Source organism: Xenopus tropicalis, chromosome 3, assembly GCF_000004195.4.
Source record: "Xenopus tropicalis strain Nigerian chromosome 3, UCB_Xtro_10.0, whole genome shotgun sequence".
NCBI lineage: Eukaryota > Metazoa > Chordata > Amphibia > Anura > Pipidae > Xenopus > Xenopus tropicalis.
In genome coordinates this window covers 60323688-60346766 of record NC_030679.2, presented here as the reverse complement: position 1 = coordinate 60346766, position 23079 = coordinate 60323688, and the positions used below count along the sequence as shown (strand labels likewise).

The 23079-nt window shown below is 37.3% G+C and overlaps 1 long non-coding RNA gene across 10 annotated transcripts in view; it reads right to left on the bottom strand.

Annotated features, from left to right (window-relative positions):
- Window positions 1-1220: 1220 nt before the first annotated feature.
- The window catches only part of LOC101734767, a 102060-nt gene continuing 80201 nt past the window's right edge, over window positions 1221-23079 (bottom strand). For 4 of the 10 annotated variants that reach the window (XR_004221982.1, XR_001924198.2, XR_004221981.1 and 1 more), the window contains one exon: window positions 1221-1975. This is a non-coding gene — a long non-coding RNA (uncharacterized LOC101734767). Of the gene's footprint in view, window positions 1976-4514; window positions 4596-5793; window positions 5863-6911; window positions 6960-23079 lie in introns of those variants that run through there. The other 6 variants (XR_004221976.1, XR_004221980.1, XR_004221979.1 and 3 more) reach the window with 6 other exon arrangements.

The window sequence follows — 23079 nt, the reverse complement described above, 5'->3', positions numbered from 1 at the left end:
GACACATGGGAAGATTAGTCCCACCGGCGATTTACATTCTAGCTGGTGGGATGGCATTGCAGGGAGATTAGTCGCCAGCGACAACAGAGATTTGTTGCAGCGCGTCTAATCTCCCCGCGGCACCACGATTTGCCGAAGTCGCCAAAGTGTCCTCTCAAGGCAAGGATGCTGAGATGACAACATTGCACATTTACACAACCCACACCACATATAAGGAGGCATTTACTAAAAAATTTTTGGTTTAGGTTTTTTTAATGCCAAAACCCCAAATTCGTGGTGGAAAAACAGCAACAATGCCGAAGGCTAAAATACACCAGCTAAACCCAACTGAGATCATATAGAAGTTATTGGAAGATGTCCCTTTTACAATTGGAAGAGCTTTGCTTTTTTTTTGATGCTGTCAGATGATGGAAATGAATTCAAACCTAATAGTGCTTTTAGAATGAATCGCTAGACAAAAATTATTCTAATTATCAATAGAAATGTTGCTCCAGATTAGCTCCGCATTAGTTGTGAGAAGATAAAACCACATAGGGGGAATGTAATAAAAGTCAGTAAAGAAAAAAATATTCACAATGCAAAAATGTCTGCCTCTGTGCAAACAAAAGTGCCTTTGGCACAAATTAAATTTAGCTTTTTCAAACATGGAAAATGTTTCACAACCACTTGCTAAACACCTCTTTTCTTCCCAACAGTGGAAGAAAATTTGCAAAATTTACAGTTTCCACCAGTGTGCAGAAGTTCTTAATGAAAAATCTATGTTTGCTCCAAAAGAATATGCCACCTTCATGTATGTTTTAAAAAGTTTGCAGTGCACAATTAAAATCTGCAATGCAATAATAGTCTGACGAAGAATATTACATTGCAAAATGCAAATTTTTATTTCCATTTTGTGATTTTTTTTCTGTTTACGACTTTTATTACATTGCCCTGATAATGTATTATCGTATAAATAATTGTCAGTCCTTTTCCTTACTTGAATCTATTTGCACCAATGACAAAGAGAGAATTCCCCCCCTCCCCCCCAAAGTAGCTGGAAAAATATGTGAATTGTATTTAATTTTGCCATTTGTTCTTTGATGGATATTCCCCAATGTCTGCTACTTATAATTCTCATGATTAAATTTGGATTTGCAATGTGATGATTCAACAATTTTGTTTGCCATTTTGGCAGGGCGCATAACTCATGGAGTCACAATATCAATTGCTAAACACAAGAACACATTTCAAAATATATTGCTTTTCAATAATCATAACAGTTTATGAGGCAGTTGAATCCAACAGAGAATTAATAAATCAGAAAAGCTGCAGGAGACTTACGTGGGTGCAGAGCAAGGTCTACACTGATTAAGAATTGGGTCTGGTATACAAATAAGAAAGAAAAACTTGCCTACAATTTAATGGGTAAAACAGACTTAAATTAAAACAAATTTAGCATTTTAGTCAATTATTTACTTTCATTATATTCTAACAGTATTTACAACAGCAACACTGGAAATGAAAAATATAAACCTTCTAATACAACACCAGAATAAAGTAGATGTTTTGTTTTGCTTACTTGTATTAACATTTGTAGTATTCTCATTAAAACACAATTACCTTGGATGCAAAACAGCTGTGGCATAGGGAATAAAGCAAAACCCTGTAGTTTAATATAGTTATATACGGGATAATATAACAAAGAAAAAAAAACAAAAAACACTGCACAATATCATATCCTGTTTAATGCTGAGCTGCGTTTCATCTCTGCAACAAGTACTCTGGAAACAATAAATTGATTTATTTCCTGAACACTTTCAAGTCTTTTTTTCCTCTGATGCACGGGACGTTTTGTTATGTGAATGTCACCCCTGTGCAGGAGGCCTTAATCTAAAAGAAGCTGAATGGTCGCATGTAGTGTGCAAGCAGGGATACAGCTTGTCCTTGGGTATGTACATATTCATTCTTTTTCTCCCAGTTATGTGGTCCTGTTGCACTGTGACAAGATAGAGAAAATGTTAATCTCTGTAGATTATCACTGCAACAACAATCAGCATGCCAAACATACTGTAAGTAAAAGTTCTTGATAAAGTACATGATAAAGTTAACCCACACACACCAAGGAAATCAACAAGCATTATACCTCAGCCGGAAACCCATTATCCAGAAACCATCAAATTACGGGAAGGCCATCTCCCATAAAGTTTATTATTAACAAATAATTTTACTTTTTAAAAATAATATCCTTTTTCTCTGGAATAATAATAAATAGATCCTTACTAAGCTGCATGAATCCATACTGATGGTAAAACAATTCTTAAAATTATGTAAACATTAAATGAATCCAATAGAAGACTTAAAGGGGTTGTTCACTTTTATACAACATTTGCAACTGTAACAATCTTTGCCATATACATAGTTAACAAAAAATGTGAGATATTCACCTCAGAATCATCCCTCTGCTGATCCTTCACTATTACACAGGTATAAATATTATATCACTAGTAACCCTCAATGTCATTGCATGATATGTTTAATGGACACACATACATGATTAAATTAGATTATAGATAGATAGAGATAGTTCATATGTGTCCATATTAGGTCATCATAAATTCAAACACTGGTTGACACTGATCATATTACCTGTTACTAATTCCAAATCCTGATATTAGATTCTGATCTCGCTACCTGATTACATAAATTGATTCGAATGTCTGTGATGCATTTATTTTCAACAATGGCTTATATGGGTTGCAACCTTTTGCCAAATTTATATCTAAGCAATTTTCTAATATACATTAGTTAAACATTTTTAATTATTTAAAAGTTATTTGTAAATGTAATTGCACCATTTGTCTGTCCTTTAATATTTGCTGCACTGCTGGTTCTGGCTGTAAGTACCATTGAAACAATGTTGCAGTAGTCAGCTGTCATCCAAACCAAATTCCCTACAGTACCTTGTGCAGTATTGTGGTCTGCTAGTCACAGAACATGCAATGTGAATTGAAGCCTTTACTGGAAGAAAACTGCTTTTTTCCCACAGACTCATCCATTTTATAAATGTAGCACATAATTATGATTTAGTGCAAGCTTAGGGAATGCACTTTACCTAACCCCCATATTCTTTCCTGTTCTTTTACAACATACCATATCATGCCTAACAGCTACTCTGGACAGCTTTGATTTACAACTTGGTTCACAATGAATTTGAAACTATCAAATGCACTGTATGCTATTTTCTGTTGAATTTTACCAACTACTTTAGAAATATCTTGATCAATTCATGGTCTGGAGAAACATGGGGCACTGATCAACCTTCTAAACCACAGAAAACACTTTATACCGAGCCTGCAAAAATTTCAGCAAGCATGCAACATTTTAAGGCATTCTTTAAAAACAATCCTGGTGTAATTTTATAAGATATTGGCGCTATGGTGAATACCAAATGTCTCCATTTGTTCTAGTGCGCACCAGGTCTAGCATTGTTGAATTAGCCCTCAGTACTTACAGTATATTAATATCTATCTTATTGTTTTGAGTATTTGAGTAAGAATTTACTATTTAGAATGTATCCTGTTCTTAAAATTGATCTAGGAGACTGAGCTTGTGAAGGACTTGGTAATGTGATTAAAATGTCCTCTTTAACACTCATGGGTAATCTGTGCAGAGGAAAGGGCCCTAGTGACTAGAGCAAGCTGGAATGTACTGTAAAGTGTGCACTGATTTATTTTTTAACTTTGATTCCTTGTTCTAATAAAGCTAATCATTTTACTTCAAAACTATAGTTCAGCTACATGGGTAATGTCTATTTATCGCTTACTAATGCTAGCTAGCAGGCTCTACCTGCAGTTGAACACTTACACAGTCTAAATCAGTGATCCCCAACCAGTGGCTCCTGAGCAACATGTTGCTCCCCAACCCCTTTGATGTTGCTTCCAGTGGCCTCAAAGTTGGTGCCCATTTTTGAATTTCTTATTTGGAGGCATGTTTCGGAGGCATAAAGGCCATCTGTACTGCTAAACAGTACCTCTAGTAGTCTGCCAGTCCACATTGGGCTACTAATTGACCAATCTAAGTCCTTATTGGTCACCTTCTTTGAAAGATTTTGTGCTTGTGTTGCTCCCCACCCTTTTTTCATTGAAATGTTGCTCACAGGTAAAAAAAAAGGTTGGGGATCCCTGGTCTAAATCAAGTAAAGAACAAAGCAGAAATAGAAACCGCACTGACAGGATCCTGTCAATCACTCACCTACTGATTAGGGATGGGTTTTCATTACTGTTTTAAGCTTTGCATTTTTACTATATGGTTATCCTGATGGCGGGAGGGAGTGCCCCCCACCCCCAAAACATAGATTTTTTTGTGGTACATTGTCATAATAAATGGGGTAAGCTCCCCAGCTGAAATTTTGCTTGAGTTCAGTCTCTATTTCTGATTTGTTCTATACATTGTTGGGGCACTGCCATACACCTAGGAGACTTTGCACCACAGAAAATCACTTAAGGTGAGTGCAGCTGTGAACTTTTTTGTTTGCTATAAATCAAGTAAAGGACATCTTCCCACAACTTTCCTACGAGCTCAGAGGTGCACGTAAACCAACATAGTGATGTCACCAACTGTATAAAAGAGACCATAGGTAAAAAGGGTTATACCCCCTTTTGGCAAATTAGCCTAGGTTACTGTATAATTACATTACATTACATTAACATTTATTTATGAAGCGCCAACATATTCCGCAGCGCTGTACAATATGTGGGTTTCATACATTGGACATACAGAGTAACATATAAAGCAATCAGTAACCGATACAAGAGGGCCCTGCCCAAAAGAGCTTACAATCTCTTCATATATATAATAATGATTTCTCTTCATAGTTTGAATTGAATGTATGAATGTTTTCAGTTTGTAACAAAACCAAACACATTTCTGACATTCTGAAATGTAGTAAACAGTCTATAACAAAAACATTACTGCTGCTGTTTTTTTCTATTCACCATCCCCATTGGAATCAAGCTGCAAAGGATTCCAAACAGCAGTACATTCTGTACGTGCTAGTAATTCAGCCTCGCAGTCCCCTTAAGCAATGTTGTATTTTATAATCTGATTTTGTGATAAAACCTGTGATCTGTATCATGCTGTTTGTATCTTAATTCTAGAATGACAAGAGAGAGACAACAAAATCAACCTGGCAAACAGACACAGCAGTGTAAACATATCTTCAGTCTTTGTAGCGTTCAAGAGATGATGGCAGGGTAGTTTTAAAAATTAATTGATAAAAATGGAAAATGTTAAATTAATAACACTGGTATATAAGCAACTGCAAGAATGTTACAAGAACTGTAGTGCTAAACTAGACCCTTGTTACAATATGGTGACAAATTATACATATACTAATACATAATACATATATATGGAGAAAATGTTATAAATAGAATTTGTGCAAAAAATGTAGCACAAAACTTATATTTGGCCCAAATAGTTCCTCAAATAAAGTAATAAAGGTGCAAAATATAAGCAAAACAATCTAACATTTTAACATAGCTTATTTCATCTTCACCTTAATGTTCGTGAAGCACATGTGAAGGGTGGATTTACAAGGATAATGTTACTAATGTTAAACGGGCGGGTCACCTTTAAGTTAAATTTTTAGTATGTATCAGGATGTCCTATTCCTAGCAAATTTGCAACTTTTTTTAAATTATTTTTTAATTATTTGCCTTTCTTCATCTTTTTAGCTTTTAAATGGAGGTCACTGACCCCAGCAGCCACTATAACTATTGCTGTGTGAGGTTACCAGTTTATTATTATTGTTACCTTTTATTCTTCATCTTTATTTTCAGTCCCTCTGCTATTTATATTTCAATCTCTTGTCCAACTGGACAGCTGCAGAACAAAAAGTTAAATAACTGAAAAACCACAAAAAAATAAAAAATTGTAAAGTGTTTTAGAATATTGCTGTCTATATCATGCTAAAGGTTCATTTAGAGGTGAACAACCCCTTTAAGAGAAATGCAGTAGTTATAGGGCAACTAGAAAGTATTGGAATTTTGGACTTTTGGAAAGGCCTCAAAGCACAGCACAGGGAACTGGGCACACGATTCAAAGAGCTGTCAAAATCCTCTGCCCAAATTCCCAGTGCAGAACTGCAGGAACAAGGGACCAGGACAATAGAGTATAGATACAATGAGGGTGGGGGTGTACCATACATAAATCTAACCCTGAAAATATGGTAAGCTCTAGCTTTTTTTAAAAAAACTTTGGGGAAACTGGAATCCAGAGTAAAACTGGAATCTAGAGTAAAGTCAGGAAGCACATTATTAGTAGTGTGATTTGCAGAACATTGGCATTACATTGCAGTATTGCATTATTGGATTACAGAAATGTAATCAAGGATAAAGTATACAGCCTCGGCATATGTGTGAGTCAGAAAACCTAAATTATGTGCCAAACAATGAGCATTGTGCCATGACAATGAGTAATGTCATTGTTGTCAATATAAACTGAGAGTTAAGGTAAGGGTTGCTAGTATATCTAGAGAAGATAAGGAGACCAGTTCAGGTTCTAAACAATAAAAAGATCCTCTGGTATTGTTGTTAAAGTCCTTAGTTGAACATCATCTGAAACATTAAGGACGTTGTTTTGTTGTCTTGGGAAAAATAGAGGAACGTCATGTGTGCCATTGGGTAAGCATAGCAATATAAGTATCTATCTATGGCACATACATCATCATTAACATGCTATGTTTAACAATTCATTAGAGAAATTCATCTTTTTGGAGAGAAGAAAAGTCTACTCTGAATTGTTACACTGTTCTAAGACGCAGCATTCAGAGGCATTTGCTGTGACAAACTGCAAGTTAGAATAAAGCCTTTTCCATCTGTACATTAGAGAGACATTTCATTTTTTTCCATTGCATTCCATCCCTGACTCACTTCTGTGAATGCCACCTGCAGATAAGGCTTGTCCATCATCACCTCCTGCTGAAATCAAACAGAGACACTTCCACTAGATATATGAAATAATAAGGCTTTTTCTTATTAATTATACTTTGAAATTTGACAGCAGTCCCCTAGGTCACTAAGCATCTTAGGGCATGGAAATCCATATTTATCTACTGTTCCTAAGGCTTAAGCCTATTATATTACAACAGCTACTGTATCTGTTTACTGGTATCTTAGCAATGAATCTATCCACTTATACCGCAAGGACTAACTCTTGAATAAGCCTTGCTACTGTATTTTGTAGACATGCATTCCATAAGTAGCCATCTTGATCTTGAAAAATTTAATTTGATTGTTTAGTTTAAGTCGGTTATAGCTGCATTAAACTGGAAAAAAATCTGCTGCAAATATCCTGTCATTTAGCAGTTTAGGGAGATTGTGTAGGATGGTGTCAGATCAACAAATTGCATCTCTCAAGTCAAATGTTGTTGCATGGGTTAAAAAATAATGGGATTGATAGAAAAATCAAATGTGTAAATTACATGAAAGCTCTGGCATTTGACAAAACACACCTGTCGGAAGGAAATGCTGCATGCTGCGAATGCATCCGACAAGGTGAAATCTGATGGAGTCTGAAAGACTTTTTTTACTCATTGAAATACACTGACTGTCGGATGTAGATGCATGAACAAATCTCGCCATCCAACTGTATCTGATCTGACTTACATTACACCAGGTGGGACCAGATTTTGTAGGATACTGCAAACATTTCATGCTGTTTCGTGACAAGATAAAGATCAGACTCACAAAATCTGATTGACCCACAAAATCTGATTGAAATCTCACGTGTAGTTAAGCCCTAAATCTACTGTATTAAATATATGGCTCTAAATACCTAAATAAATGTTTTTAAAATACCTACCATAATGCAGAGAAACAGACATTTTATATGCCAGAACAGGGTCGGACTGGGGGGTGCAGGGCCCACCGGAGCTCCCGCCCCAGGGGCCCTGCAGGAGCCCCAGCCAGCCATGTCCCCTACCCCCCCCCAGGGGCCCCCCTAACCCCCCCCGCAGGGCCCGCACCCGACATCCTCCCTGAGCGCGTATAAATTGAACGCGTCAGGGGAGGAACAGTCAGTAGGGGGAGCGCCGGCAAAGGTCGGACTGTGCCCACCATGATTTTTCCCGGTGGCCCAGTCCGACCCTGTGCCAGAACAAACAACTGATTCAGGAAGGCCCATGTCTTTGATTGTACCAATACATAATCTTTAGAATTTTCTGAAGATTCTTAATTTGTATAGATCACAAACCACCATCTGAACATTGCAAAGAATTTAAAGCATCATTCCACAGTACTGCAGAATAATCATACTTAAAGGAAAAGGACACATTCTGGGAAATTAAATATGGGTTAATATGTCTTTCTACTTTAATATAACTGCAGTGTTATAAAAACTCCTCAAAGTTTGTACTTTGTAGCATCTTGAGCTGGCTATACATGGTAAGATTCTTTCATTTGGAAAAGTCGCCAAATAAGAGAATCTTTCCACCAATATGCCCACCTAAGGTGGCCAGTACTAGCCTTAGAGCCAAACAATTGGATTACAATGACGGGATTAGGAGCCATCAAAACAAGGAACACATCAAAGTTACCTATAGGTCGTGTTGATCATTTTTCACTCATAGGGCTGCTTTTGTAAGTAATTGTTACTTGAAGTTCCTAAACCTAACAGTTTCACCAACCTGAGTGTCCCTTCTCAGCCTGTCAGTTATAGCTTCTAATGCTAATGGCCTACTGCTGCACAAATATGGAAGCCCCCTCAGAGATCCATGGGGGATCAGATAGGTAATGTAAAAGCATTGGGCAAATACCTTTAAGGCAAACTTATAAATAGCATGCTGAGACAATGTTATGATAGATAGTAAAAGAGATTCAATTTTTGGTGTCAGTATATTTTTAAAGGTGAAGACACACAGAGCTACTTAGTAGCAGCTACGTGTCATGGCTACTAAATGCCAGAAAATGCCCTGCCATAGACAATAATGAGAATTGAAAAGTAGCTGCTGCTAGTATCTGTCATACATTGCCTGTATATATCTCCCCTGTACTTACTCTGGGGGTCTTTAACAAAATTTGGTTTAGAATCCAGAGTTTCCCTTTAAATGTATGTACCTGTATGTATGTATGTATATCTTTATTTATAAAGCGCTACTTATGTACGCAGCGCTGTACAGTAGAATACATTAATACAAACAGGTAAATAATGGATAAATACAAAGTACAACAATAAATACAAATAAATCCAAGGTACAGTTGCAATAAGAGTCAGAAACAAGATGAACGAGGTCCCTGCCCTGTAGAGCTTACAATCTATATGGGAGGGGTAACTAACAGACACAAATGGGCAAATGTAAGTGCTGTAGGTCACAGTGGGTGACACTACAATATAAGTGCTAGTTCCCAGATCAGGTGCTGGGTGAGTGCTCCAAAAGGTAGTCTTTAAGTTTAGATTTAAAAAGACTGAGAGAGGATTCTCTCCGGAGGAAATCGGGGAGGGCATTCGAAATGTAAGGGGCAGCAAGGCAGAAAGGTGAACCCCTATAGGTGAACCCCTATAGTACAAATTACACTTTAGTATGGTACAAAATTATATCCCCAGGGACTGAAATACCTGTATATACTGAATGCAGCCTTATCCACATATCTCCCATTGTTGACTATATCCCTTAGTACCCAAATTTGTAACATTATTATAGGCCATTAAAGAAAATTTAAAATATAGATTGCAAACATCAACATTTTAAACTATAAACAAATATAATTTAACAACAAATTGCTTTTTGTTTACATACATCTAAATAAAATTCAGGTGACTACTATGTGCTATTTAAAATGTTAAGTACAACTGAAAAAAAATCCAAATGCAGCTTTGCCATGAATTATTTTTCAAATACCAAACTTTATAAAGAAAGCTAGAAGTCAGCAGCAAATTTTATTACTGCACACTTTTCTATTACGTATATCTTAGTCAGTATTTGCTGTGGTCATCAAGTTGTGTTGCTAAAAAGCAGAAGGACAGGTCAGGCACACACAAGTACATCTCTCAACTCACTATGAAATAGATTATGTCTTGGTCTCTAAGGATAGCAAGATTCTGCATGGAAGCACAGAACTATATCTATGTCAGATCTTCAGAAAAACGATGTGCTATATATATGGATGCAACTTTGCTGCGTAAAGACTTTTTCTGATTAAAACAAATACTAATAATGTTCCAGAATATATTGCTGAAATTGTAGCTGAATAAATAACAAAGGAGAGCAATGGATTCCTGGTGTTAAATTAGTGCTGATCAAAAAATATGTATTAACAAAGAAATAGCATTCACTTTGTAGGGCTCATTTACTTCCGCAAGTGGAGTAAGCAAAGTGCAATATCGAGTGCAATTGGCTTGTTTTTTTCTTACAATGCACCTTTAACCCCAGAATTCTGGCATCATTGTGGATGCAAACAGATGAATTTTTCTTATGTAATTGTGTTTGCTTAACACAAATGCACCTGATTTGGAAAATGGACACAATTGCACATGTAGTTGCAAATTGGGAGCAATTGTGCCAAATATATTTCAAGTCTGCCTGCAGTCATTTCCAGTGTTTACTGACATCAATTTGTGGTGTATGGCTTGCAAGAATGAGTGTGTCCTTTCTTTCGGAGCAAATGAACTGCGCTGATTGATCTAGGGCGCTGGCAGGACCCTGAAGCTACCACCTGGTCCAGAGATGGTGGTAGCTTCAGGGTTCCCCTGGTCAATGGGGCAGCAAACCTGAATAGCAACAGAAGGAAGAAAGGACTGACTATTTATTCATGTCACTACCATGGTCTGCAGCTCTATGTCTGGTTTTAACCAAGGCCTGCAATAGTAAACAAGATTCTAATAGATGGTGTGCACTAAATTAACAGTTGCTGACTATTGAAAACATAACAGAAGCCCTATGTCATAATACTTACTGTATTTTAAAAAATGGGTTTTACACATGCATTTCTGTAGTGTTTTTGGTCTGGGAGGCCACAGAAAGAAGAAAGATTGGCTGATACATGGACCAGGGTATATGCGTTGATTACAGGACCACCATTAGGGGAAAGGAAAGCCCTGGAGCTATAAGTGCAGGGGCTGCATGATGAGGGATCGGAATAACCAGCAGCCAGATTACACTGGTTTATGTTTAGAGATTGGCAGAATCAGGTGCAACTGTGCTCAGGGCCAGATTTCTGATTGGGGCACCCTGAGGCCACCCCCTATTGCCGGCTACCCGCCCACCTCGACCACGCATGTGCACATCCTTACCCCCCTGCACAACTCATACGGAGCATTGGGGAGAGGACGCGCTAAAGTTTCTGTGCGTCCTCTCCCCATTGCTCCACATGTGGGAAAAATTTTACGGTGTGGCAGGGCCCGCCACTCTAGGCCCTGGCCTTTGTGGCCTGGCCACAAATCCAGGCCTGACTGTGATTAGGTGAGAAGGAAAGAGTTAAGGCAAGAGAAAGCTGGCCTGGGGGGCGGAGAAAGAGAGGGATTTGATGTCAGAAGGAGGTATCTTCTGAGGAGGTAGAAACATCCCACCCACCCTCCCCCTTTCTGCATATTTTGCAAAATGTCAGAAGTTTCACTTTTTTGTTTTCATATTATCTATTAATAACTGAATGTGGATGTTTTCCTGAATGCATTGTTATATTGTGCTTTCTGTATCCTTATACAATATAAACTTGAGAGTCAGCATTGTATTTACTTCATGTTAACTACGATTGCTTGATCCAGGGAATGTTTCAGATCGCCAAGGGGGTCAAGAAGGAATTTTTTTCCCTCTTGAGGCATAATTGGCACTAGCTTCAGGTTGTTTTTTTTTGCCTTCCTCTGGATCAAAACAGTGGGTATATGATAATATATTTTAAGTTTTATTTGTCACAGCAGCAGTAGGACCTTGCCAGAGTACTGCACAGGTAATTTTAGCAGAGGGAGAAAGGAGGTTCTCTCCTGTGGCTGCACAGTTGATTGATAGATACAGACGCTACTACTGCTTGTGCTAGGTGACAGCCTGCTTGGATTTCCTATTATCGAGACACTGCAGATCCAGGACCAGCAGCAGGGTTGGTAATGCAGCTCCTGCTGGTAGCAGAGTTTGGGGCCATCCTCTCTGTAGGTAGAGGCAGTCTAATACTCGTTCAAGTCTTCAGCGAGGAATGGCAGAGCATAGTAACGACCTCTTATGGAATTATGACTTTAGAATATTGCCTTGGGTTAAGCTTGCAAGGTCCTATTTATTTGATAAAATGTGAAGAAATGCTGTGGCTATTTTCTCCTCATCTGTCTTCTGGTGTTTCATTAAGGTATGCAACAAGGGGGTTCAGTGGGGTGCCTCAAGGCGAAGGGTCAATTGAGGAGTCCCCTTGTCATGGGATACAGTTATGTCAGAGTGGAATGGAAAATCTTCTTCAGAATGGATGCCCAGCCACATTGTAAAAGTTACACAGACTGCATAAGTTATGTATAAAGTTATGTTAAAACTTACACAATTTGTGTAACTTACACAAATACTGCCTAGAAACTTACATAACTTGTGTATCAAACAAAAGACAATGCAGAGAAGCTTTCAGGGGCTAACTCCACTGATCACCAATGAATTAAAAAACTCAATGTAAATTCCACTTTCCCCCAAAAAACTGACTTATAAGCACATAATTATTAATTTTAACTATTTATATGAACTGCTTATTAGAGAGTAACATCAGCCGTTTATATTGGGAGCTATTTACAGAATTATATGAGCATCTCCTATATGAACTTTCCAGTAGGGGAATGATTGGTTAATGGGCCCCACAGCAACATCATTGGGCTCCTGCGCTTACACAATTTACGCAACTTGTATAAATGCTTACCTTACTTTCAAAGAAACTCTACTGACCCTCAATTAAAAGTCTGACTCATTAGTACATTTATTATTTTTACTATCTTTACTATTTTTATGAACTACTGCTGCCTAGTTATTGCTGATAAAACAGGTTTAAATAATGTAAAAATGTAAATGCCTATACAACGCTGGATTCTGCACTATCCCAATAAAGGAGGACCCCCACAACTCAATGGGAAGGGTACAGTCCTGCACTCATCTAATTCATTGCTTACAAAGAAAATATACAGCAAACGGAGCAGTTGTCAAAATACTCTGGTAATAGAGACTTATGATATACTGAACATGTTGGGAATAAGGTGTACCTCCCCTTTAAAGGGGAAATAAACCCCCCTTTTAAACATACAGACAAAACAACAACAAGATAGTAGGAGTTGCAGGGGGCTAACGAAACAGTAGTAAATTAGGGTAAAGGGAGGGGGATTGTACTGAAGCTACTACTTTGGTCCTTGCAAGGTAAATAAGTAGACCAGTGTCTACTTATTTACCCTGCAAGGACCAAAGTAGTGGCTTCAGTTGCCTTGTTTGCCGTGTTTAGCTCAAGAAAAAAACCCAAAAAGCATAGAATGTTTGTGATAAAAACAACAGACCAAAAATATGTTCAGCACAAATCCTAAGGATAAATCCCTGTCTGCACAGTGGGTTCTTTCCTTATCCTATGCCACTGCATAAGTAACAATGCAAATAGGTTTGTGTGCCACTGCAGCCATTTTGCAGCAAGGTCATTTCACCTGCAGATGGTTTTTGCATTATTGCAACTTAACACATTGCATCCAGAATTGCACAGTGTACACCGCACTCTAGGGTTGCATCTTCCTGCCCAGTTTACCAAATGACTGAAATTAGGCAGGGCTATCTTAGATTGACAGTGCTGATTGCTCATCATTGACCACGCCTAAGTCGTCATCCACCTCGGCCCCATGATGTCACCATCTCACCGCCCGCCCAGGTTTCCCACAGTCAGAAGGTGGAAACCCTACTGCACTCACACTTGTAAGTTAACCCTACTATGTTTAACCTCTTACCTGCTGTACAATGTAAGATTTACCATCTTATCTAGGTAGGAAATGCTCTACCTTTTGTGGATCGTAAATCCTACAATGTATGGCACTTCCGGATTTGAATGCAGATCACCAGCTTTTAAAGCTGGTGATCTGCATCCTTCCTTATCTGAACCACTAGGCAACAAACACAAGAGGTCTAAATAATCACTTCTGGGAGCCAATGGCAACAGTAGGCATAATTTGATGATACACCTGCTGTTCAACCACCTAGCCATGTCCCTTCCACATGTGCCCCTTTACTGCCTGCTGCACAGTCCGCAATGGGAGGCCACCCTACTGCCTCCAAGTAACCCACCAGAGCTGCTGACTTTGTGGTTTGCCTTCCTTTCTGCAAAAGGTTTGCACTACTATACACACATTCACTTTGTACACATTAATAATGTTTTCCTTTTTCCTTCCTTTTTCACTTTTATTATTTCTTTTTTGGGTGTATTATATTGCTCATAGGTGAAAAAACTCACCTTTTTTGTTATTTTCTGTATTTTTCTTGGTTATTTGGTTTCCTGTACATGCTATATACCTTGGTAAACCTATATACATTGGGCATCAAAGTACTTAGTAGGCCATTTTTCGTTTGCCAGAATGTGTAACTTTCAGAAATGTATTGTTTCCTGGGGTGAATTGGACCATTTTGTTTGAAAATGCATTTTTCTGTTTTATATGTCTTCTAGTTTTTTAAACGTTTATTTTTCACCTTGTTTTTACATTTGCTAAAAGGCATTAAGCCCTTTTCTGTTGTAGGTGCTGTTTAATGTTTTACAGGGAATCCTCTTGTGTGCTCTGGACAGATCTGATGAAGAATAAGGAGCCAGTGAGTTTATTGTATATGTTTTCCAAGACCAGACTAAATATAAAGCCAGATTCATGGATTGTTGTGTAAGATAGAGAAAAGGTAAGTCAATTGTGTCAGTAGATTACCATAGAATATTAGTGGCTCCACATGTTGCCTCATTATTTTGCAAATTCTACAGAAAGTTGCACATAATCTTATTCCATTTTGCAATGGAAATGTATACATAATGAAATCATTGTAATATAAAATAAATTATTCAAAACATATAAAGCTCTGTAACTTTGTTGCTGATCAAAGCATGGAAAATATTTTGTTAAAAAAATGACTGAAACAAATTATTACAATTCAGTGTATTAATATATATTATGGGCTCACAAAGAAAAAACACATTTGTTTGCAAGCAAGATAAAGATTTCACTTGCACACACACACACAGATTTCTGAACAACAACAACTTTGAGCAACACAGTGACTAATAACTGTATATATTGCCAGTCACTATTTTCTGAATTACTGTGTAACATGTGCCTTTTACATGATCCATTATCCACTAATCTTACCCTAACTGGCATTCAGAGTCCCCTTTCCACTGCAAGACAGCCAGAAGGTGACCATTGATGATACTGCCGTTGCTGCAGAGCAACCTGAGACCTCCAATAAGTCAACAACAGCCTGGTGAATAGATCTCTTGGGAAGAGACTCTGTGCCACAAGCTGTGCCTTTAAATATCTTGTACATGGTAATTTGTGGGGGGTATGAGATTAAGAGACTGTGCTACTATTAGGTCAGACACTGTCTATTTTCTAGTAAACTAGATAGACCCTATAAATATATTTATATTTGTAAAAAATATTTAAGGGTGAAGACACACAGAGCTACTTAGTAGCAGCTACTTTTAATGGCTACTAAACTTTAAAAAAATACCCTGTCAATACTGACAGCTGCCTCTGCTAAAACGCACAGAGACGATTATTAGTAAATTATCAGCATCATTTATTTTTGTAGCGGTTACAAGTAGATGTTACTAGTAGCTCTGTGTGTCTTTACCCTAAAGTTTGTCATTGTTATTAGATCTGTGTGTTATTGTTTTATTTCATAGAGGGACTCTCCATAGTGATACTATTGGAACCCAACAGTACAAAGTTGCCAGTTCTCTCAGACCCCTGGTGTGCCTGATTGCCAGCAGTGTATGCTGTGTGATATTGCCTTAGAAAATAGTTACAGGAAACATGAAGGGCAGATTTATTATGCTGTGTAAAATTAAAAATTTGACACACATCACTAGGCTTCGCCACAATTAAAACAGCGTAAAATCTGGTGTTCAGACAGTGAACTTCTCCATTTATTTTACACAGATTTAGAGTCAGAGACAGAGTAAAGTATGTTTGGCCTCCATAAAATAGGTATTCAAAGAAAAGACCCTGTTCTCTGATAAAGTCCAGTATATAAGCATTTTATACAGTGTCACCTCTTACTTCGTATTTGATGATAATTTCTAATGTGTAGAACATAATAGTAATTTGTATATCACATCATATAGGTAGTATTTCTAAAGCCAAATAGTTTTGGTTTGCTTCAAATCTTTTAATATTAAGAGTGGGAGCAGAGTTAGCAGTACAGTGTGTATAATCCATACAGTGCAGATCACCCAGTGTGAATCAGAGGAACAAGCCCAGTAGGGGAGTCATCAGTAGCTGAAAACAACTAACAGTTGATCACAGCATGGGCTGATAAGAGTGAGAAATGGCAGAGCACTATTTTAACCTGTGTAACAGTCCAAACCTGCACATATTGTATATTACATATGTACACATTGCTAAACAGATACATTGTGCATTTGCATCTTTTCCCAAATCTTTTCACAAAAACATGCATATCACACCAATATTTACACCAACAATACATTATATAAATTCATATTTGTGAAACCTTGGATATCAATTTTTATTTTATTTAAGTAAGCTTTATCAGAAAGGTCTATGTAAATACAGCCATAAGCACTCACAGAAACGCTGCACTGACTTCTCTGTAAAAAGATTTGTTGTGTCTGTTTTCCTCTGCCACAGACACGCAGCTTTCTGCTTTCTGCTCTCTCCTGCTCCCCCCTCCCTCAAGAATGGTAAGAACTTACTGCCCCCTTAGGAATGTGGATCTGAGCCAATCAGCAGGAAGCTGACTCAGTCTAACTAACTGAGCATGTTCACTTGGTCTGGGTGTCTATGCAGAAGTGATGCATTATGGGAATTTTCTTTACACAGCTCAGCGTTTTTTCTTCCTGTTTGGCTTCTGATCATCTGAACGGGAGAAATATGGGGAGACTTAAGGGCACTATTGAGACAACTGAAGGTATGCCTGCAGCTTGAGATTAACTCTTTATAAGCCTTTCCTTCTCCTTTAAAAGTTAATAGTGGGACTCAAGGCAACCAGAAGAGAGTTTGAGGCCAGGAAATCTATTCTTGTGAAATTCATCACCAACAGACCCTGATTTTGGAAAAAGCAACACAATCCCCAATAATTTATCTCAAAATAATTTCAAGCAAATGTAGCCTTTGTACACTAATATTTTAATTGTATTCCTTCATAAATATTTGACAGTGAGTCTTATACTAATACAGAGTTAGCATTTTCCATGAGTTGGGAATAAGTGCAACCATGAGGTGAAGAATGTAAAATATTGTTATGGATTATTGCACTACTTTCATTTAATTGATTTTTCAGTCTGTTTAGTTTGGGCAATTCTGTCCAACCTCTGTGGTACCAACTCAAACCACACCCATGTTATCACATGGGCTTTTTATACCCGCAGGTGGTAGCACGCTGCAGGGATATCACCGACTTATATGTGAAAGAAATGTATTATTGCATATTAAGACATATCCTTAATACCATATGGCTCCTTCTCCCCTGTGGGTAACACAGCAACACCCAGCATATAATTACACACCTTAGTGACCCCCAAGCAACTATTTCCAATTGCTAACAGCATCCAAGACAATCCCATCAGGTTCACTTCCCACTGGTAGTATAAGGCAGACAGCATATGGCACACACAGGCAACATAGGGCAGGCAGCGTATAACAGGCAGCGTATGGCACACACAGGCAGCATAGGGCTGGCAGCGTATGGCACACACAGGTAGGGTAGAACAGGGCAGGCACACAGACAGCATAGGGCAGGCAAAGCAGAGCACACACACAGGCAGCATAGGGTAGGGTAGCATAGTGCAGGCAGCGTATGGCACACACAGGCAGCATAGTGCAGGCAGAGTATGGCACACACAGGCAGCATAGTGCAGGCAGAGTATGGCACACACAGGCAGCATAGTCCAGGGCAGAGTATGGCACACACAGGCAGCATAGGGCAGGCAGAGTATGGCATGCACAGGCAGCATAGGACATGCAGAGTATGGCACACACAAGCAGCATAGGCAATGCAGAATATGGTACACAAAGGCAGCTTAAGCAGGCAGAGTATGGCACAAACAGGAAGGCAGAGCCTGCTGGTTTATTGCTATGGGTTACTGCTCCTGGGCAAACTTAGTGCCTTTTATTATATAACCTCCTAGATCTATCATTCTTCATAGAACTGCATTGCTATTTTTTGTTAGTTTGGTTGTTTTTTTATTTTTATGCAAGACGGAAAATAGGAACAGTTATATAAGTAACAATAAATTTTGCAGTAACTTTTTAAAAAATAATTGAAATAAATATTTGCATAAAATATAATTTCCAGTTTTTATGAAATATGGACTACATATTATATATAGTTGTCATAACAGAATAGGAGTGTTATTTAGCAATGATATCTCCTGAATTTAGTGAAAATAAATGTTCTCTTGTTGTTTTGTATATTACATAGTCAATTATGTTTATATAGTTTGATTTTCTTATAAGTGCATCACTGCTCTAGGCAGTTACTTGTTTTACGGTAGTTGTTTTATATTGGTACAAGTTCAATGACAACTGTTTAGATTAGGCGCTCACAGAGCCACAGGCAGGGTTTTAAAAACAGAAAAGCTGACTTAAGGTATACCCACACAGTGTATATATATATAAATATATATACATATATTAGTTTTTATACTCCAGAAGGGTAGCTCTTAATAAAACAATAACTCACTTGTATGCTGCTTGTATGTCATGAGATGGTGATATCAGATGTGGATGGCTAATTCATGATATTCTTCCCAAAACATATCCCCGAGAACTGCTGCTGATCATAAAATTGGTATTCTGGTGGAATTCACAAGCCTCTATATATACCATTAAAGCTTTAGTCCCATACTGCCCCAGCCAGTAACTAAGCTATATGAACAGAATAAAATGCTATGAAATACAGGCATAGGATCCATTATTTAGAAACCTCTGAATTATGGGATGGCTATCTCCATTTTAATCCAAGAATTACATTTTTTAAAATTAATTTCCTTGTTCTCTGTAATGATAAAACAATACCTTGTACTTGATCCCAACTAAGATATAATTAATCCTTATTGGAGGCAAAATAATTCTATTTGGTTAATTTAATGTTTAATTTTTTAATACACTTAAAGTATGGAGATCCACATTATGGAAAGACCCATTATTCAAAGACCCCAAGTCCCAAGCATTTTGGATAACAAGCTCTATACCTGTACATTAGGGACATATTTATTATAGTGTGTAAGCCAATATCACCGGTGATGTTGCCCATAGCAACCAATCAGCAGTTAGATTTGAACAGTTACCAACAAATATCTGATTAGTTGCTATGGTAAATAGGGATGTAGCGAACCTCAAAAAAAAAGTTCGCGAACCCATTCGCGAACTTACGCCAAAAAGTGCGCATATTCGCGAACTTTGCGAACCCCATAGACTTCAATGGGAAGGCGAACTTTAAAACCTAGAAAAGCAATTTCTGGCCAGAAAACTGATTTTAAAGTTGTTTAAAGGGTGCCACGACCTGGACAGTGGCATGCAGGAGGGGGATCAAGTGCAAAAATTTCTCTGAAAAATACTTTGTTGACACAGCGTTGCGTAAAACCGCAAAGGCAGCTGGCAGACCTAGCGGAAATACGCAGCGTTTTTTGCTATTTCGCATTATTATCACCATGGAAACGGGATTTGGTGAAAAACGCCATGTGTAGCTTGTGCGGCGTTTTTAGGCCGAGAAAAAAGCCACGAGAACCCAAATTGCGAACATACGCGAAAACTTTGCGAACTTGCGAACACCTGATGTTCGCGCAAATTAGTTCGCCGGCGAACAGTTCGCTACATCTCTAATGGTCAACATCACTGGTGATATTGGCTTACACACTATAATAAATATACCCCTAAGAGTGCATTCTTCCCCTCATTTAGTCTTTAAATCCCAGTCTTGCAATAATAAACCAGTGTTTCTAGTGCTCTTTACCCTCTGTTTATATCTGTAACTCTCTTACTGTTAAGGTCCTTTATCCCTTTAAAACGATTAGGTTACTTTATATTTATTTATGCTTCATCTTAATAATTACTTTTTCTTTCTTATATATGCCAAGAGATTAATTAAGAATATTAATTAGTTCTGCTGGCAGAATTCATTATTTGCTACAAATTCTTTAGCATATCTTCAGTATGCACAATCTACTATTTTTCCCACTCTGATTAAGGGAACAGATGTTTTATATTTTGTTTCTGGTTATATGAAATCTAGTTAAGCATTCAGTATTTTGGCTGATCTACTGTAAGTCGGATTCATTTGTTTTATATTTTTTCTGTATGGCGTCTGTTGTTTTGTATAAGTGAAACCCTAGCACATAGCACTGAGTGCACCTAATAATAGTCCTTTGTATGGTAAATCTGATCATATAGTGGAAGACAGCAACTCATCTAAATTGTGTTTAGAGAAAATATATAGTTTTGCATACATTTGTACATTTATTCTTATCTGATTCACTCACATGCTGAACTCTATCCCCCATATGTAATTAAAGGCACTAAGTTTGCCCAGGAGCAGTAACCAATAGCAACCAATAATATGATTGCTTTTAAACAGGTGACCAGTAAATGCTTTCTGCTGATTGGGTTATGGGTTACGGCTCCTGGGCAAACTTAGTGCCTTTTATTACGTAACCCCCTTAATATCTTGGCAAAAATAATGGGCAAGCTATATCTAACCTAGTATCCTACAAAAAATTTGGTCAGATATTCATGATACAAGCATAGCCTGCTTCCAACATTGGCCAACCGGTTAAATCTGGTGAAATTCTAATTCATGTCATTTGTAGTGATGAGTGAATCAGTTTAATTTCTCTTTCCTGAAAAATTTGGGAAACCATGGAATAATTTGCAAACCGCTGAAAAATTCACAAAACATTGTCAGCCGGTGTTTTTTTGCTGCTTTTTTTCCATGCAAAAATGCATTGAAGTCGAGGGGCGTTTTTTTTTTTTTTTTTTTGGTTTACACGAAATACATTGTAGTCAATAGGCATTCTTTTGTGGGTTTTTTCCCCCAGAAAATACATTAAAGTCAATGGGGATTTTTTTTCACTGCTGGGTTTTTATCATGTAAAATACATTAGTCAATGGGCATTTTTTTTCTGCACATTTTACTTGTGTCATTATTAGCCAATGAAAAAACTCACAATTTCACAGCAAATCTATGCCAGCTGAAACATTTTGCCCATCACTTGTAGTCTGTCCTGTTCTTCATTTTCATCATTTTGGTGCAACCACATATCAACTGAACTGATTTTGTGCTGAAAATAACACCAAAAAAAATAAAAAATCTGTGCGAGTTTTTACCATAATCTTAAGTACTTTAAATTTATTTTGATGAGTAAATAGTTATCATTTACATATAATTATTTCTGTTATGAAAAGAAAAAGGTATAGTTTTAAAATTTCCAACAGACATTGATAATATACTGATAATAAATAATAACAATAATTGCTAATACATTTAATAAATAACGTGGCCATTCCACCATACTTCCAGCAACATATACCACCAAATCCTACTTAATGCTTAGCTTCTACGAGTAACTAGAAGCACAAATAAACATTTTTCCTTACACTGCACCCCAGTTTAGGCACCACTGTCCTGTAGCTTCCAGATATAAAGTATATAGCCTGTAACAAAATCTGATCATTTCTGTTCTATTTATGTGGGAATTAAACCACCCTCTATTATTCTATAACAAATGATGGATAGAAATCATGTGTAAGTTAAAACTGTTTTGTTTCTCATTAGATAACATAAATTGTGAGGATATTATAAAAGCAAACAAAAGGAATTCTGGGAATGAATTCCAAACTCCTAAAAAAAATTCCATTTACATGGGTTTATCCTATAGGCTAAAAGCTCACCCACTGGGTTTAAAGCTGAAGCCAGGATAATAGCTGATCAGATTCCCAACTACAGACCAGTTTCGCCTTTCTTAATGATTTGTTTGTGAAACCACATGGTGACTCTACCTAAGCTGATCAGAAAACCCTGCACTACACCAATGAGCCTCAAGAAAGGCGAAACCGGTCTGTAGTTGGGAATCTGATCAGCTATTATCCTGGCTTCTGCTTTAAACCCAGTGGGTGAGCTTTTAGCCTATAGGATAAACTCATGTAAATCAGATTTTTTGTAGGAGTTTGGAATTCATTCCCAGAATTCCTTTTGTTTGCTTTTATCTGTATGAGGCAGTCCTTTTGTTTGCTTTTATCTGTATGAGGCAGTCTTCTCAACCTTAATGATTTGAGGATATTATAGAAGCACATGTTGTCAGAGCCTCTTTTTTTTTTAAGTTCATTCTCACTAAAATGCCAATTGCCAAGGCAAAATTGTCAAGTATAAAAAAAATTTCAGCACATGACAAACAAAATGTCAAGGACATTAAGAACTGGTTTTTGATACTGAAAACATTTATAAGTGCAGCATTTGTTTTGAGGAAGGATGGGTGATTCAGAATGAATCTCCATTTTCAAGGCAGTTTATACAGTATTGCTTGAAACATGCATTCTTTAAGGTGTTTTTTTTTTTTTTTTATTACTTGTACCCAGCAATTTTGAGATTAGTGTTATTTATTCTGTATGTCAGCATAGCAGTTACATTCAAAGCATGCATGTCACCTATCTTTTCTTTTTAAATCAGTAAACACAATAATAAAAATGCCTTCACATAGTAACAGTAATAGTAATTATTTAGTGGCATTAAGTAGTCGGGTATATGATTGCATTGTTATTTCTGTACATGCCAACTGATAACATTCTAAATGTGCCTACTGGCTACAACATGTTTTATAATTGATACTCCTACCTGTATTTTGGTTTTTATAGAATGTGAAATTTAATAGTATCTTATGAAAAAGCAACTACTGCTCTCTC